Consider the following 6548-nt stretch of genomic DNA (forward strand, 5'->3'; position numbering starts at 1 on the left):
CGGCTACCCACCACGTTCCTAAATGACGACCTCGGAAAAAAGAGGAAATATGAGAACCGTCCGGACTGAATCTACACATGTTCGCTCTTTTTCTTCAAATCGCTTAGAAACACGCTATTTAACATCATTAAAGGTCAGGGCTAGGGATAAGGTTAGGTTTAGGGCTGGAATACAGGGCTGGAACGTCTATTACCGCGGGAGCGTCATTGCACTGGATCCCAGTCATAACCCGCCGCGTACCATAAGAACGCCGAAGGTCTCCTTTCGCGTTCCTCAGGAACGCCGCGGGACGTGACAAAACGTTGACATGTTACGCCCCGGGAGTGAGAACGCTCTGCAACTGCACATCAACTTCGTAACAGTTGAGACTGAACATGAACACAATAAATAAACATAAAACAACAAATGTCTCACGTTTTGTGGTTGCATTTTCCTAAATCCCTCGTTTTGCACAGTGTTGCTGGGAGCCATATCTTTGGTCAGGTGATAAGTAATAGCCTCCGTAATTTCTTTGTGCCTGCGGGAGTTCGACGTGTATAGGGAAGCGCTGTATAAGGTTCCCGTTATTGATGTTTGGGTGGTTGACCGGGAGGGATTTACTCCTGTCACTTTCTCGTCATCCTTGACGTGCTCTCCATTGTTTTTTCCCTGCTAATTTTAGCATCACAGGGCACAGCTTCTGTATCACGTGGTATAAGGCTCCGCCCTTGTCATTTGTTGAGCAGGAAGAGTGAGCGCTTGTTTTCATGCAGAGTACGTCCCGGATCAAAATGCGGTACAATCGCCGTCGTCTTTTTTTTTTTTTTTTTAATCGTTGTCATTTGGAAATGAGATCGCACATAAGTATGAATTGAGATCGCGATTTTCTAACGATTAATCGTGTAGCCCTACGTCTGACCCACCGTGCTCCTTCACATTTTCCAGTCCTCCAGTCGGCTGGATAGGAATCGTTGTCAGGCAGATTCTGGGCCCCAGGCCTTATGTATGTTTTTCCAAAACAACATAAAGGAATGCAGGATGGCTCAACACTTTTGCACAGCACCATGCATCTTACTACTCAGCAACAAGCAAGAATTAGTGACAGGTAAATAGCTTCCTCAGTGGGCTTCTGTGATATGGCACAACACTTTCACGCTGTGTATAAGTGTACCTTGAAGAAAGCCAAGTAACACCCACAGGAGGTGTGAGTGTCACGGCTCCCCGAGCAGACCTCCATCATCGTCTTCTATTAGTCTTAATTAGACCTTCATCTAGGAGAGTCACTCACTATGCCAGCGCGTATTAGCGGCCCCTGAGAAAACACGATCCTGTGGCTTCACGTTGGAAATGACCAGCTCCTGCTCTTCCTGCCACCTCGAGCTCTGCAAACTCCCTTTGGGCTCCATTCATGCAAAAGCACACATCAGCACTCCCCAAAGGGAGAAAGAAAGCCTCTCTCTAACGTTTAAAATCTCCAGCATTTGTTTCTCGGTGCGTCCCGACATCTTAGCAGATGAAAGGTATGAGAAATGTGCGCTAATTTATCATTTATCATTTTAGAACTTGGAACAGGAAGGAGGTGGGGGGGAGGGGGGCGACAACAACCTGCTCAACCTTGGAGGAGCGGCATGGAAATCAAGATGAGGCTTTCATGAATGTGACAAAGTCTCAACACTTTCCTCCTCCCTGATGCATAAAGTATGTTTCGCCCTTGCAATTCAAGGTTGTGAATAATGTGTTTTTCTCTAAACATTTTAATTAAAAAACATCCATATACGGCGATTCAAAGAACTATGATGCAGCTACCCCTCCGCCCCACCACCACCACCACCACTCCTACCCACACCTCCCTTCTAAGCTGAAGTAATTCTGCAGCGACGCAATGACGCCTCAGTTTCCTTCAAGGAGATCGCTGAAAGCCGTATTAATCATTGTCTGGTGCTGGCCCACCTTCCCCGGGTGTTTTGCATCCTGCGACATCACTTTCAAAGTCTACCTCCTAAACTCGGGAGAGTGACAAAGTGGTTCTAAAAGACTAACGGCGTTGAGCATATGGCAGAGGGTGGTGGTGGTGGAGTGGGAGGGGGACAGTCAGGCTCCCTAGCCAATCCAAAGAAGATGAAGGAAGGTGTTGGGGGAAGGAGGGAAGAGTAAGGATGCAGAAATGACGATTCTCCTATAGAGCAAGCACCTTATGTTTCCGACTCTACTTTCTACCCTTTGCTTAACTCCATGCTAAGCTGCGTCTGTGTGGATGAAAATGTCCCTCCTCAGAGCGGGAGGCAATATTTTCCAGGGAGCAACCTGTACACATGCATTAATAAACACAGATTCTTAGTATCTTGGCGAGTGTTTGCCTCACAAACAAATGAATGCCTCTCCATGTTCCTATTTCCTGGCGGCCTCTGATTGGTTCTGACAGATATTCAGGGTTTTTGGTGAAGTAATTAGTGAGCCTCCGGGCGTGAGCTGAGGAGAGGCCTTCAGCGCTGGGTTACTTCACAGTCTTTCCTCTCTCCTTCTCAGGTAATTGCTAGCAGCTGCACAGCCTGGGAACTGAGTTTAAAAGGAGCTTTGCATCGATTCCCTTTATACCCCCTCCTTTCCCACTTTCCTTCTCCCGTTTCCTCATCCGTGCCAGCACAGCCTCCCCAGTGATGCCTCAGATCCTGCAGACCGCTCAGATGTACCCGATGCTGCAACAAGCTGGAGCCACTGCCGACACAAGTACCCGGGTGACTGCAGCCGAGTAAATATTACAAATTTTGTTTACCTACGGTATCCTAAAGGGCCAAAACAGAGAGCAGTTTTATGTTTTTGTATGAAAGAAAAATGCACTCCAACCTCTTTCCCTCCAGAGGAAAACAAACAGAGTGTGTCTAAGTAATTGTTCATCACCACCTACAGGTTTGCACAGGCCTGCGGAGCCCTGGACCGCTTAGGATGCACTTACGATTCTCTTCTTTCTGCATCCGTCTTGTTGCACAAGTACAAGTACACAGTGGGAGGACACCCATGAGCGATCCGAGCAGCAAAAGTTTGGAAAACGAAACGTGGTCAAGGTTAGACCAGAACTTTGGCTGAGATTTGGCAAGTCTGTTAGTCAGAGAACTGAGATTTTTTCAGTAAAAATTAAAACTTAACTCAAAGACTTTCCCCCCCGCTCGCACGATCAACCGAGGTCGCTGCATTGGATGATCCCTCCGCCCTTTCCACTCTTTCCAACTCCTACACCTCGCTTTCCTCCACAGCTGAGATGTCAAACTCATTTTACATTGTGGCCCACACCAGTAAAACTTCCCTTTTTGTCAGTGTAAATAACTTTAAATACCCTTTTAATTCATGAAATATTTCAATATAAGAAAAAGAAGAGAAATGCAAGTCAATTTTTACTGTAAAGCCACCATTTTAAAAAAAACCATACATTTTTAAGGAAACAGTATAAAAAAAGGGAACTTTCTGTAATTTAATTGTTTATCTGTTTATTAAATGTACGAAAATATGGTTAAATGTCCCATAGTCATCACCTCATCCACAATTTTATAAGATTTCTAGTGTGTTTACTTTATGGCGACTGTTTCAGGGGTTGTTGAGGCTGAAACAAGCTGCTCGTTTTCTTACAGCGAGTTAGAGAGACAGCCAGCAGACTGGGTGCTGAAAGGAAGAAAGGTTAGAGTTCAGACTAATTACTTATGAACACACTGTTAATATTTTGCTCGCCGTATAAGTGAACAACTGCTTCCGTGCGCGCTAAAACGAATGGCACCAATCATTTGCTATATAAATTGGCCTAGTTCTGCTGTCAGAGTATGAGCTCCTTTCTGTTTCTTGTCATTTCAAGCCATCATTGTATTTGCATCGCTGACATATCAAAGAATCCATACAGTCTTTGTACTGCGAGACAAAACCGCAATAATAAAGCGCCACAAAGGGAACAGAGTGAAAAGTTGTGACAACATGAAACGCCACAGAAATGTGAATCCAAAGTCACCAAGAGTGACTGATGGAAACTTAATCCTCAAGAAAAAAGAACAACAAAAAAACAAGTTGTCTCGTGGAGGTTGAGATGTTTCATCTGAAAAGTGAAAATCTTTTAAATGATAGAGGAAAAAAATGTTGTTAATCACAATATCGGCATCTAATCAGAATTATTAATCACTGTGATTCGTCCGGTGGGGCCAATCCACCTAATTGATAAAAAAAATTTCATTGATGTTAAAGGTGTAAAAGTACCTACATCTATCAAACAGGTAAGGGGCGGAGAATAAGCATGGTCAGCTAGAGAGATGCACACTTTATTAGGTACAACTGTTCGGGTACTCGATTAAAACAGTGGACATGTAAACTAAATTGGCTACAACATGAGGTGGCATAAAAAGCATGAAGCCATTGTGCTGTTTATGTTGGTGTGATGATTTTCTCGGCACACTTGAGGCCCATTACTCAGGGTTCAACCAGCTGTCTAAAAGTGTTAGCAGAGGATGGTTTTGATCCATCGACCTCTGGGTTATGGGCCCAGCACGCTTCCGCTGCGCCACTCTGCTGAAAGGCACCCCAGATGGGACTCGAACCCACAATCCCTGGCTTAGGAGGCCAGTGCCTTATCCATTAGGCCACTGGGGCTGCACGCAGTGAACTCAAACATACTGCATATTGTTCAGTTGGTTCAGCTCCTGAGCTGTGCTCTGAGCTCCACTGTGTTTAGATGTTCCTGTTGTTTGTGGACAGGAAACCACCCAAGGACTAGAGAGTAACTAAGATCTGGATCACTGGCTCTATTACATTAAACATTAAGCCTTTAAAGAGTCTTTGGAGCATCTTGCTGATTTCATGTGACAATTAATTAAAACAGCTCTGATTCTTAGCACACTTTGGGCCGCTTAGTACCAACGAAGCATTAGTTAAACACCAATGAACAGTGTTGTTGCTGACGATGTCCATTCCTATATGACCACAGTGTACCATCTTCTGATAACACGCCGTGTCACAAAGCTAAGATCATCTCAAACGAATTTCTTAAACATGACAATGAGAATGACTTCACAGTCACCAGATCTCAATCCAATACACCATTGGTATGTGGTGGAATGAGAGACTTACATGATGGATCTGCAGCTGTTGTTTCCATCAATAAGAATTGCAACCTGGCGATCTATAGTCGGCTTTGATCCTCATAACCGGAGGTTGCATTGGGGTCGCTGAGCAGTCTGTGAAGGATACCTTAGATATTCTTCACTATGTCAAGGCAGTTCATAAGATTAGTTATTTTTCTCAAATGTTTTTTGCAGCAACAAAAATCCAGGACTTGAGACGCCTTTTATGTGCTTTGGTGTGAATTCAGTGTAGCTTTACACTATTTCATTTGGACCAAAGTGGTAGTCCTCTTGACCTAAATTGTCTCCCTGCTGCCATTCTAAGAAAGTCATATATGCCTGCAGCAGATTGTTGTAACAGTTAAATGTGCAGCCTGGTCTTTAAATGTATCGTAGCAATCTTGTGGGAGTCATAAGCCCAGTAATTCCTCCACATGGTGAAATAATAAGGAGTAAGAGGCCATTTCCTTAGGTACACCCCGTGGTGCAAGAGCTTTTCATTCATGAAATTTTCATATTTCAAAATAATGCCCCCACTCACGCTGGCAAGTGGACTCATGAACAGCATGAGCGAGTGAAATACCTTTCATGTCCCTCTGAATCACCACATCTGAACATTACCGAGCCTGCGGAAACAGATTTCCACCCCCTGGAAGCTTTCCCAAAAAAGGTCGAACAATGCCAAGAAGTTCGAGACTTCTCTTAATGACTTGATGTGTTTATGGGCTGATGAGCTTTTCGGTGTATTTTTTGTACCTCCACATGTCTCAAAGAGAGGAATCTGATGAAAGCAGCGTACAGAAGTCGTCTTAATGCATTCATCCTGCCTCTGACAACAAGATAGAAACTGACAGAATTGCACGCCTGACATCCACCAGCATCCGAACGCTTGATTGGCTTATAGTATTTACATGCTCAGTGATATAGTACATCAAAAATATAAATTTTCTTGACATGAAATAAAACAAACCCTAAGGGCCTTTATATTTAAAAAACAAAAGACCCCTCTTCATCTCCTTCAAAAAAGATGACAAGCAAAGACAAAGCTGAATTGGATAACGGAGACCTAAATGACAAGAAAACATAGAGCGGTGTGATATACAGTACCAATAACAAAATGCTTAAGTGACAAGCAAAGGAAATAAAATGAAACGCAGCGTTAACGCTTCACCTCACATAAACACGTCACTGCGTGAGCCTGAATCCTTGCAGAGATGGCAGGAGAGTGACATTTCATTGTACAGCTTGCTGGGTTTAATGTAAACCTCTTACAGGGTTGGTATAGATCACATTTCTCTTTAACACAAAAGGTTATTGTTCAGGGATCGGTAAAACGCTGCTGAATGGACTCATTCTCCTCTTTTAATTAACATCACGGGCACATCATAATGTCACCACTTTCTCCTTTTGTCTCCCAACTGGCACTTCTTCTTCTGTTTTCTATAAAAAAATACAAAAATATTCGCTCATGGACCC

General features: G+C 43.8%; 2 non-coding genes across 2 annotated transcripts; both read right to left on the minus strand.

Moving 5' to 3' along the window:
• Positions 1 to 4451: 4451 nt before the first annotated feature.
• On the minus strand, positions 4452 to 4523 carry trnam-cau (transfer RNA methionine (anticodon CAU)). Its single transcript has one exon. It is a non-coding gene; the product is annotated as a tRNA-Met (tRNA).
• Positions 4524 to 4529: 6 nt separating this feature from the next.
• On the minus strand, positions 4530 to 4602 carry trnar-ccu (transfer RNA arginine (anticodon CCU)). The gene has a single exon. It is a non-coding gene; the product is annotated as a tRNA-Arg (tRNA).
• Between the last annotated feature and the right edge of the window lie 1946 nt (positions 4603 to 6548).

Source organism: Astatotilapia calliptera, chromosome 23, assembly GCF_900246225.1.
Source record: "Astatotilapia calliptera chromosome 23, fAstCal1.2, whole genome shotgun sequence".
NCBI classification, from domain to species: Eukaryota; Metazoa; Chordata; class Actinopteri; order Cichliformes; family Cichlidae; genus Astatotilapia; species Astatotilapia calliptera.